Source organism: Parus major, chromosome 9 (assembly GCF_001522545.3).
Source record: "Parus major isolate Abel chromosome 9, Parus_major1.1, whole genome shotgun sequence".
Taxonomy (NCBI): Eukaryota; Metazoa; Chordata; class Aves; order Passeriformes; family Paridae; genus Parus; species Parus major.
In genome coordinates this window covers 5530087-5542135 of record NC_031778.1, presented here as the reverse complement: position 1 = coordinate 5542135, position 12049 = coordinate 5530087, and the positions used below count along the sequence as shown (strand labels likewise).

At 42.5% G+C, this 12049-nt stretch overlaps 1 protein-coding gene across 7 annotated transcripts in view; it reads left to right on the top strand.

Moving 5' to 3' along the window:
- Positions 1–12049, top strand: part of MAP3K13 (mitogen-activated protein kinase kinase kinase 13) — a 68384-nt gene that overhangs the window by 16289 nt on the left and 40046 nt on the right. For 5 of the 7 annotated variants that reach the window (XM_015637490.1, XM_015637496.1, XM_033516795.1 and 2 more), the window contains one exon: positions 9741–9886. The gene's annotated coding sequence lies outside the window, so the exon portion shown is untranslated. Of the gene's footprint in view, positions 1–265; positions 399–7209; positions 7298–9740; positions 9887–12049 lie in introns of those variants that run through there. The other 2 variants (XM_015637492.1, XM_015637493.3) reach the window with 2 other exon arrangements.

Genomic DNA, 12049 nt, shown 5'->3' with positions numbered 1-12049 from the left:
TCAATAAGCGACCTGTGAGAAGAAATGGGCTCCTTCCTTAAAGGAGATGTTCTGCTCTGCTCTTCTTTGCAAGGAGCTAACTCAGCATTGTGCTTGAGGATTGATCTTCAGGACTAATTTCTGATAGTGCTTTATCTTTATTCTCCTATCAGCAGTCAGACTTCATAACCCTCCATACCTCATTCCATTATTCCCTTGGCCAAGGGAGTGTTGGATGCAATACTCCTGAGCAGTTAATTTGTTTGTTCTGCCCTGCCCTTTGCAGGTCTTTGGGGTGACCGCAAGAACACGCATCAGTGTGTTCAAGCTTCCAGGAGATACTGCAAGGCCTAGAGAATATACTTCTACCCATTCTGAACTGATGTGTCTGGAGCACAAGGAACTGTTCTCACACTTGGGTAAAAATACAATCCCTTCTCTCACTCTCCCTGGTCATTATTTTGCAACATCAGGGTTAGTTTCTATGATTTTCAGGTTAAAATACTTATGTTCCTGTGTAGTTGAGATTCATTATCTGTGCAATACATTTGCTTTTAAACTACTGAGAGCAATGGCCCTGTGTCTGCAGGTCCTCCCTCCCCATGGATTTGGAAGGAAGAACTTTGATCAGCCTGTTTGTTACAGAGGAGAGTAAAGGCAAACCCAGAGGGGAGGGCAAAAGGGACCATTAAATGTTATTTTCTTCTCTGCAAGATCCTCTCATGTGCTAAAGGAAATTGTTCTTCTTGTCATCTCAGATGATTATATTCACAAAATCCAACCCCGAAATATCATCCCTGTATTAGACACTGACCATCTACAGTCAGAATCTTATTTTGTGCCTTTATTTTGATTACCTTTGTTACCTCGGGCACTTGGCAGGAGCAAAAAGCCTCATCATTCTGATTGCTTCAGTTTCCCAAGATGTCCTTTGAGAGAAAATGTTTCCTGAGCTTTGTTGCAACCTCTTAAGTAGAATTTGGTCTTTCTGGGAATCATGTGAGATCAAGTGATTGCCTGGAGCAAGAGAAGGTGCTGAAGCTGCAATAGCAAAGATCTTGATATCAAAGGCCACCTGCTATTGCTCTCCATCTCTTCAGCCTTATGTTACCAAGTTATAAATTCACGCTGCTTTCCTACAGAATGGCTGGCAGCTACTCAGCAGGTGACCTGGGCTGTTTCTCAGGCAATTGTTCACATTTGTATCCCAGCCAGAAATTTCTTCCTGCATAAACTTCTGTCTAGTCTTCACAAGGCATACTGAGTTGTCTTTTGGCCTTCTTTCTGTGTGCTCCTTTTACTGTTTTCTTGGTTTTCCTGGTGTCAGTCAACAAATCCATATCAGTGTGTAGCTTTGATGTTCAGGTTTGCATCCCAGTTTGCACAGACACCTGGTAGGAGTAGAAAATACTGTACCACAGTAGAATTCTAATAGTTGTCTATTTTTTCCCAAACCTTGGTTTATTGATCAGCTTATATAAAGAATTTCTTATGAAAAACTTAAATGAACTCCTGAACACTTTCTTGTTGAAGAAAATGGAGAAAAATGTCTTACTGTATATACTGATGTGGCTGAACTATACGCACACAAAGATACACAGAGTATTGATTAACCTGGGTATTCTGCTCACAGTGCATATTTTCTTTACTGTGCTCAGTCAGAAATGCATTTCTAGCAAGCTGAGGTTGTATTTATGGAATAAATTGTCAGTGTTGTAATAGTAATGGAAAAATTTCTACTAGGACCACTGTCCACATCCAGGCCTGCAGTCCTGCGATCCATCTCTGTTGGTCTGGTCACATACCCTTGTGGCCTTTCCTCACCTTGGATCTACAGCATGAAGGGCAGAGCATCTTTTCAGTAATTTTGTTTATAAGCAGCTTCTGTAGTTCAGTTTAGCATAGCTGTTCTAAAATGCTTTCTTTTCAGCCTGAACACAGGTGTAGTGGCCCCATCAGTGCTGTGTAGGTTCAGCTATTGTGGTAAATGCATGTGGCATTTTTTCTTTGGTTTGTTTTATCTGCTTTTTGGCACAAGAGGGACTCCCCTGGCCCCCCTGCTGCCAGCAATTACAGACAGTTGCCAGTCCCCAGTGGGAATACATATTTCCAGCCAATATTTACAGCTGGTTCTGTCCTGGAGGGATGGAGCTGCTGCTGTCAGCTGGAGGTGAGGGAGGTTTCCTTTTCGCTCTCCAGTGAGAAGGAAGATGTAAAATGCAGCTCTGGTGGTGGCTAGAAGGTGGTTTTGATGTTTTTTTGGGTTTTTTTTATGGCTCAAGCTATTTAATATGTCTATGCTTTCCTCTGAGGCAGAGAGTCTTGGTTTGGGGAGTAACTGTGTCACCTCTGTCCTGGTAAGGAGGGAGCCTCCCTGTCACAAAGTATGACTGGCTGAGTCTCCTGAGGTGTTCTGTGAGTCTGTCCAAGAGCTGCTTCCCTGGAGTGTTCTCCCTTCTGCAGCCTTGCCACAATACAAGGGTGAGGTCACCAGCCAGTGTTTGCTAAGAGATGGGACTGCTTCCCTTTCTTAGTGCCATCTATCTTGTAGATTCAGAGTGAGTTTCTCAGAAGAAAAAATGACATGGTTGTGTCACAGGAGATTGCAGTTACAGTAGAATCATATCATAATGTGTCAGTGTAAGTTTTTAATGCTGTCATTTGAGTAGCAGCACAAACCAGCATTTCTCCTTGTCATCTGTATCTTTTTCCTGTTGGACTTGGCTTATTTCTCCAGAGGCCTGCAAAGGTCATTGTTTTGCAAGGAGAAATGCCATGACATCAGCTTTTGGGAAGCTGAAAATCCAGAGCAGCCAGCAGTGACAGTTGAGGTCCTGCTTTGTCTGAGGTGATGCCTTCCTATGTCAGGTGTGCATGGAAGAGTCCAGGGTGCTGTCCTGGCATTGCAAGGTTTTCCTCAGCAGCTTAATGCAGTGAAAAAGGGACTTCTGATGTGTCTGTACTTGCAATGAGTAGTTATGTCCTTGGAGATTAATGGAGCTGTGCTATGAGTTTGCTTCCTCCTAATTTCTTTTCACATGCAGAAAACTACCTGTTGGTGTTTCATCTCATGGTCACTTCTTCAGATACAATCCCAGCTTTGAGAACAGTGCAAAATATAAGAATACCACTGTGTATGTTTTCAGATCTGTTTATGCTTTTAAAAGAGAAAAATCTGTACTGATGGATGACCTTCACTTGTTGTGTGGAAGGTTTTCCAGAGGCTGGGCAGATTTCGGTAGCATTCGTCCTGCACTGTTCCCTGCCTTACCAGTGTGGATGAGGCTCTCCTACTGGGAGTGAGGAAGGCCTAAACCAAAGGGCTTCCTGCTCTCATTCCAAGCTTGTCCAGGCAGTTCTTGGGCATAGCTGGCTTTGGAATAAGTGTCATAATTCTAGTAAAACAGGCTGCTGGGGTAAAATCTATGTCTAATTGAACTTTTGTGCTTGGATTTAGTGAAGCCGCATTTCTTTTTAAGAGACTGGGAGGAAGACTAGATATGCTGGTGGAGGCAGCAGAGGAGTTGTCTGAATTTCAGCAAGTAGATATAGATGCAGAAAAAACAGTGAAGTTTGAGATGAGAAAGATATAAATAGGGAAAGGAAATAGGCTCCTCTCTGATTGTGAAGGGGAAAGAAGTAGGTAATGGTGATCAAGTCACAATCTAAGGGAAGTAAAGAGCAGGAAAGGGAAGAAGAGTGGAACTGGAGATCTCTCAGGGGTCATGGAATGCATTAATTACTTTTTCAGACTCTTCTTGCTTTTTAGGCAGGAAGAAACACTAATTAGCAACTTTTCTTCAGGATTTATTTAACCAATTTGAGCTTACTGTTTTGAGTGGGATAGGAATAACTCAAGGAAGTGATGGGGAAAGAATGATCCTTAATGATAAATTTTATTTGTTGGGAAAGGAGCACAGGAAGAGAGTCAGTCCTTGTAAGACAATTTTGCAAGAGGAACAGTTCCAGGTGGGTTCTTTTTCTGCTCCTAGGACTTGAAGGATCCATTTTCTTCTGTGTTTCCATGTGCCTCTTCCCTCTGTAGTTCTCCAGTTTCACAGTGTTCTTAGCAGGCAGCATCGCCTTTTATCAGTGATCTGCAGCCCTGGTGTGGTGCAGTAGTTCTTGTTATCCCCTGCACTGTGCTGGGCTGGCAGAGCTGTGAAATTGAGAGCTGGGAACACTCCAGAGCTCCATGTGTGCTGCTCACCCTCCTGCTACTGGCCCAAGCACAGAGAAGGAAGGGAGCTGAGTGTGTTGCTGGCTTGTGCAGCTCTGTCTGTAGTGTCAGGTATGAAAATCTCCCTGGTGCTTTTCTCCTATTTTATTTTTATACTTACGTTCTCACTGTGTGTCATCTAGAAGTCAAAGCAGGAGCGTGCAGTTCAGCAACAGCAGCAGAACTGTGCTTACAACTTATCTGCTGCTTTGTTCAAATTAAACATTTATGGGGCCAGAGGCTCCTCACTGCTCCGTCTCAAATCTTTCAGCCTCCTACACTATGATGACTTTTCTCTTTGGATTTTGACACAGCTTCTCTAAGAAATACGGTGAAATCAAATTATCCTCTACTGGCCTCTCTCCCCATCTTTCCTTTGTGTACCCAGTTTGCTTTTTTCCCTTGACCATGACATATGGGGAGCAGCTGTTGGTAGAATCAATGCTTTTCTGTTCCCTGTGAGTTGAAGTTTCCCCTCCAGTCTGATGGGCAGAGATGTGCCCTCAGTTATTGGTACCTGTTTCTGTTGCCCACTGTGTTCCAAGGTGGTGTGATTGGGTAGGAGCTCCTCACTCCTGGAAGCAGGGTATTACCCGATGCTGCAGCACATTGCCTGTTGATGCTCCAAGCTGTGTTGGCTGACTTGGTCTCCATGGAGAGCAGTGGATACTTTCCAAGGCCTGGATCTCATCTGCCCCTCCTTTGTGGTCTGGAGTGAAACCTGGGCAATAGTTCTGTTCCTTGGGCACACTGAAGTGGCGATAACTTTTGCAAAAAAAGAGTCCAGAGACTTTTACAGGACCTAGTGCTCAATTTTCCCTGCCAGAGCATGGTCTGCTTATTTGATTTAAGTCTTCTAGCTTAAAGCAGTGTTGCATGGATGCTGAAATCCCACGCTCCTAAAATAGATCGAGTAGAACAAGCACTTTAGTGCTGACTCCTCTTCAGGAAAGGAGAGGGGAGGTAGCAATGAGCAGATGGCAGGTATTAGTCATATCACCTGATATATCTGAGCACCTCAGACCCCATGGGCACAAAGGTGATGGGAGAACCTAGAGGGAAGGAATCCTCCCAGCAAACCAGGCTGGCTGTTGGAGTTGCACAGGATACAAGCAGAGGGACCTGAGAAAATGAGGGGACTTGCAGCCAGGTGCTAACCTGAGGAAAGTAAGTTCACAGAGAGCCCTGGCCAGAGCCTGGACCTACATTTACCTGCCCAGTTTTCCAAGCCATTCCCTCATGTATTTGACAATATGAGCACCACTCCTTGGGGCTTTGCTCCCTCTGCAGGAGGGCTAGAAAAAAGGTCCAGCTACCTCAGAAATAACTGAATTCCCCAATTTCAGGATCAGCTGGAATGACACATCTTGTACATTCTAAATGCAGTACAGAAGCTGCTTGATGTTTTCCCATAGTATCTAAACTGCCAGTGTGCACCTTGCAGGTGAGTTGGGCTGGCCCAGCATCCCCTCCCTTCTCCAGGTCCTTGGTATCCACGTGTTGGCCCTGGCCCAGCTGGCAGTGGGCTCATAGGAGAGCCTGGAGATGTTCCCTCCTGCTGATGTGCTGGGAACACAGGGTGGAAATGAAATGTAGAATCTTTACAGTCCCTTATACAGCAGTGGCTTCCAGCAAACCTGACACCATGGAGCAAGTGGGGGCACAGAAGTGCCTGCGGAGGCAGCGTGGAAGTGCTGCACTTCCAGTTGCTTGCTCTGGCTGCAGTTTGTGTAATCATTTACTTCAAACCCAGCCTGGTGAAAGGGCAGCTGTGGGCACAGTAGTGGGAAGGGAGGTCCAAATTTGGGCTCTTTTGACTCCCCTGTGCAGAGATGGGGTCATCAGGAATCAGCACTGGTATGTTCTCCCTGAAAAATGGCTGTATCTTTATTTTTATTTTTTTACCCAGTTTGTTTTGAGTTTTTGTTGTTCAAAATTTTCAACAGCAGGGGCTGAATGTGTGGTCTCCTCCTTTTTTTTCTCTTTTGTTTCAACTTTTTGGCAATAATTCCTAAAGAGCTGTTCTGCTGGAGTTACTCCCATCATTTTTCACACTTGTGCTCAGCCCTCTGTGGATGCCAAGCACCCTGTGGGCCTCTGAACTACAAATCCCATTTTGGTGGCACCTTGCATCCTTGGGCTTCAGCTTCTGCCAAGCACCTAATGAATGTAGGAAGTGAGTAAAACACTTCTGCTATGATACATAAAGGGTTAAACTAAGTTCTGTTTATTAGTGTTGATGCTTTAAATTGTGCCAGAGCATTTGAAAATGCGGCAGTGGACAGGGCAGCAGGCAGTAAACACCGTTAAATGACAATACTGTTCAATATTTGCTGTTAATTGAGAGAGGCAGCAGCTGCTGGTATGCAGCTTCAGCCAGGATGAATTAGTAATGAGTCTGTAACTGGGCTTTTTTTTTTTTTTTCTGGTTTAAGGTTGCATCAGCCCTTTACAGTTCAGTAACATGGTTGGTTGGGATAGAAATAAAAATCATAGCATGCCCTAAACTGAAGATTTTGTTTTGTTTTTGTTTTCCAGTGAGTTGTCATGGAGCTTGGTGTCAGTGATAAATTTGGTAGCAGTAATAAAACTGCCTTGTATTTAAGGATCAAACTTAAAGATTTTGGTTAGCTTTTCCATCCCGTGTGGCAGCCTGTGGGAATGCAGCAGGCAAAGCAAGCACCTCCTTTGAAAGAAAGGGGATCTCATGTTTTCAGTTCAAACAGGAGTTTTGGTGGAAGTTTCTTTGCTGGCACTGCTGCAGGTCATGGGGTATGAGAGAGTTCTATCTCTTGCTGCAGGGGCAGGAGGACAGGGAGCACTAATTCAACATTTCCCTTGTTCTTTCCTTGCAGTTTTGCCATGCATGTGTACTGAGATTAACCTTTGAAAACTTTCTGATAAGCTGTTATCAGCCAACAGTTATAACAGCAAACCTTCCTACCTTGCTGAGTTGGAATAGGGACTTCCCAAGGCTTCAGAGCCTGGGTTTGGAACAGGAACATCATTAATCCAGAGCAGCCAGGCTGGGGGCAAAGTTTTCTCTCTGAAGAAACCAGCCACAGCTGCTGCTTTCATGCTGTTTATGTAACCTGCCCTGTAAGTATTTATTTTGCACAAAACGCTTTATTTTGAACTGTAGATGTTGTTGTGAAAGGTCAAAACTCTGTTCTAGTGGTTTTTAGCAGATCTGAAGTGGGGTACAGGAAATGAAATTCCAGCTCAGTTGAAAACAATGCCAACAGTCCTATTGATTTCAGCACAGCTCAGCTTTCACCACAAGTAGAAGAATTTCGAAGCAAATAATGTTTTGTTTGTTCAGTTCTTTAAACAAAAATCCATCTGCAGTGGTTTGCACTTGAATCCAAATACTTGGAATTCTGCTGGTATTTCTGCAGGATGAAAGATAGGAGATTGAAAGAATTCTTTGGGTCCATGATTATTATGTTAAAAAATAAAAAGAAAATTAAATCAGCGGATGTGTTTGTACTCTTGTTCCCAGCTGGGGTGATATGTGTTGCACACCTTTGGCTTTTGGTCTGTCCTGTTCACATGGACAGTTTTTACCTAGTAAGTGCTTTTATGCATTCTTAAGAGATTGAAGCTGCCACACACCATGCTGGCTTCTGGACTGGATTATAGAGGCATGAAATCTTTCAGGTTGGATGTGGGAAGAAAAGGTTAAAAGCCAATTGAAGGCTATAAAAGGTGGTGGTAAATGGAACTTCAGGAAGAACTGAACTCATCTGGTGCTGAAAGTCCTCCAGCCCCATAAGTCCCTTCCCATTTAGGCACTGACCATTCCCACCTTGGCTGCCAGTTATCAAATGGTGGTTTCAAACCTCTCCTTAAAAGCTGTATTTTTTTCATGTGAAATGCAGTAATTTATTCCAATGGCATTTGGCCAACTTTGGGCATCTGGTGTCTCCTGTTTTTTATGAACATCTTTCCAGTTTTCTCTGCTGTCTCCTATACACATATAGGATTTGTGCTTACAAGGATAAAGTATTCCAATGCATTTTTTCCTATTTTGTGTGGTTTTGATTCTTTCAATCTTACTATTGTTTCATCTGTAGTATTGCTTACAGCGTTTATTTTCATAAGAAAGAAAATAAACCTTATGTTTGCATGTACCATTTCCTGTCTTAAAATAGTGGTAAAAATTATAATTACTGGCTTTTGAGGCTTTCGTCATTGATTTAGTAGAACCATGTAATTTTCTTGTGAACAAAGGTAAATATTTACATTTTAATACATAAAGTCTAAACTCTAAAGTTTGTCTAATAAAACTGTTAAGATACATGTAAGTTTACTCTAGGTTTTATTTGGAAATTGTTCTGTAATGAAAATACTTCATGCAGGCCTGGTATGGGGCCATAGATGCTACAAATTGGTACTTTCCAATGTGAGAATATTGTTATATCATCATCCTCCTGTTGTCCAAATGGAGCCTCTGAATGTAGCCTAACCCGAACCTCACAAGCTTTTCCTTATTGGGAATGTGGAATTACCTGTCCTGTTTTTGTGGCAAACCAGCAAAGATAAGGAGACATATAAAACGAAATGACAGTGGTCACAAAACTTAGTGTTTTTCTCAAATACAATTGGCCCTTGCTTTTACCTCAGCAAAAAATTAGGTGAGCTTCCCAAACTTTGGGAGCAGCCTTGAGAGCAGCTGAACTGTGGTGAGGAACGTGAGGCAGGTGGTGCCACATGGATTTTTTGTCTTAAGTCTCCTAATTCTGGCAATACACTGGTGCTAACCCTCCTCCTCACTGTTGTAGTAGCTTGGTTGTGTCTGAAGGATGCTGAAGGATATGAGGAAAACTATACGTGTGGGTAGAGAGAAACTCTTTTTAGACCAGGTAGTTCAGTGTCTGCATTAAAGTTCTCTAAGTTCAAGGTGTTGATTTCTCTTTAATTTTATGAAGGGCTGGGCTAAGTCTTGCAGCCTGTTAAATTTTGGGGGGGAGAGGGGCAGGGGGGGTGGAAAAAAGGTGCAGAGGGCTCAAGACTGGGAGTCTCAGTAGTTGTCTCTCTCCTTGCATGTTTCTGGTGGTAACAGGAATAATATTTTGAGTTGTATGTATGTAGGAGGACTGTAGTAAGTTATGCTTTTCTTAAAATTTGCTTGAAGGAAACAAATAGGTTGGAGTTTGAGTATAGAATTAAGTGTAAAATATCATTAATAGATTACCTTGAAGTATGTTATTTTACAGTCTAATCCAATCCTGATGTAATTTTGTAATGTGGTAAGCTCTGAGCTCTTTTACTGGAGCTACTTGCTTAATTTAGATTAAAATTGTACCATAAAAGGATTATAGAGTGTGTGCCTGTGCTAAGAAAGGATGTACTAAATATGTTGAGGTATTTTTCTACTCCAGCTCCTTTTTGAAAGTGCATACTTAATTTTGGATGTTCTCTGCTGCCTTTGAATGTGCCACGTCACATCACGATGTACTGAGGGGATGTGTTGGGTTGATCTTGGGAGCTTTTTTTCAATACACTTCAGCAGGGTTCTGAGCTTTCTTGTTCTTTCTAGAGAGAAGAATTCAGTGCCGGACTGTCTTGAGCACTACCCATGGTGCAGCTTCCGAGGACAGCTTGATTTCTGTGACTTGAAGAGGAGGCACATGTGCAGTGAGCCAAGAGGACATGGGCTTCCAGTGCTTCTGGAACAATGATCAGGTACCAGAATTGTTGAGATTTGAATTGTAGTAACTAGTCAGAAACTCAAAAAGATATCAAATGATAATGTGCTCACTCCTGCAGTTGTCCTTAAATTCTAAATAGACTTCCCTTTCTAAGGTAGGGATGAGCTGAGTTCACCTTGTTGTTTTATGTTGTGTCCAAAGCCATTTCCCTGCTGAGCCCGCAGAGACCTGATGGGATCCAGCTCCCATGGGAGTAATAGGAAGGCATAGGTGCCAAAGGGGTGGGTGCATAGATGGAGGTGTTAATCCTAGTGTTTACATTTTTCCAATAGAACTTGGAGTCTGAAAGCATTTGAATCTGTTAATTCAGGTATATTGATTTTGTGAGGGGATAGCTTTAGCATATAATTTCCCATTGTTGTAAGTACTTTTACATGGTATTTCCCTGGTGATTGGCTGGAGAATGCAGATTCTCAGAGGAATCCAGGCTTTTGTAGCTGGAGTAGACACCAGCAAAGTTCCAGAAACGCAGAAATTCATGTTTTATTTGGGGTATTGCTTTCCTAAGAATATATTGTCTCTTGATTCTGTTTCATATCTGCAGTTTTTCAGTTTAACTACATCTATTTTATATATTAAAAGTTAAGTGGTAAAACTTGTATGTTAGCAAACCACTTAGATCTGTCTGTATAAGAACTGAAAATTCTCTAAAAACTGTGTAAGCTTTGGGGAATTAGGTTTAGAAGAGTATGTAAAAAATAGTTGCTTGTTTCTTTGTAGATGCTGCTTGAAAAATAATTTATTCTTTTCTATAAAACTAGCTAGAGTTTTCTTCAATTAGTGGCTGGCTATCTGTGTAATGCTAGAAAATGTAGTTGTTTCACTCAAGGAGACTGAAAATAGGCTTGTTCTACACATTTTCTTTACGTTTGTGAGATCTTTGTTGTATAGAGATGCTTCATGCAGAGAAAGCTACAGATACATAATTTTAGGATGTGCCTGAGCCACCTCTGAGTGGGATTGCAGGAAGATGTGAGATGGAGCTACATTTTGGGATTTGTTTCTTAATATAAAAGCTGTCAATTTTTACCCATTCTGTGAGGAGTGGTGGGTGCTGTAGAGGCAGAGCATCCATATATTTAGATTCTGGCTGTCTCTTGTTATGAGCTATAATTAAGGTGAAGTATTTTGCTGAAGAATTGAATTCTCCCTTGATTTGAACCTCGTTCCATCTCAGTGAAAGCAATTAGTTGCTTGAACCACCCTTGTCCTTGCTTCATCAGTGACAATTCATCAGTTGCTTCATTGACACTGTTGCTTCTAATTTATCTGATTTTTGTGGTTAATAGACAAGGCATTCTATATGGGAGTGCTCTGTATGACTGTGGTGAGTAGAGGAGGCTTGAGGATGGGAGGTCTGGCCCTAAGGGGGACTGTGACATTTATAGAGGACTGGAGGTTATAAAACACTCCCGCAAAGCCCTGGAAGGTCCCAGGGTTAATGCTTCAGCTGATGTGCTTTTGAACATGGCTCTCAGTCAGCCTCTCTTAGGCATGACTTGAATTTACTAATGTGGTGCTGGTTTTCCCTGGATAGGCAAATCCTGTGCAATGCAAAGCTGGTGGTTTGAGCTGGAGTATTAGGACATTGATGAAGTTTGAGGAACCCCTTGGGTGAAGTCTGTTTAACTTTTGGTTGTCCTTTAAGATCGGTTCTGTGATTTAATTCAGAAAATATTTGGGGCGCTGTGCACTGACCCCTTTGGGGTGCTTTCCCCATCCTACTGCAGTGTCCAATATTATGTTTGAAAATAAGGACCAAACCCCACTGCTGACAAGTTCAGTGTTCTAAACTCCAATATTCTGCTAATCATGACAGTAACTATTTAAAGTGCTGTCAGAACTCATGAACTCTGAGTAATTCTGCGTCGTGATACCTCACACAGAACAAGAGGACTTTTACGGGGTCTGCAGTGAGCACTGGGGGAGCAGAAGTCTCTTGGGAGGGAGGGGGAAAAAAAAGCAGTGAGCTCTGAAGCAAAACCTACTGAAAGCTTCATGAGAGACATGGGTCTGGGAGGAAGATGCTGAGCAGGTTTTGTTTGCCTTGAGAATATTTACATAGAGCTGATCCACTCTTATTGAAGGAACTTTATCACAGTACTACAGAGAAAACTGTTGGTACTAAATATAGAGC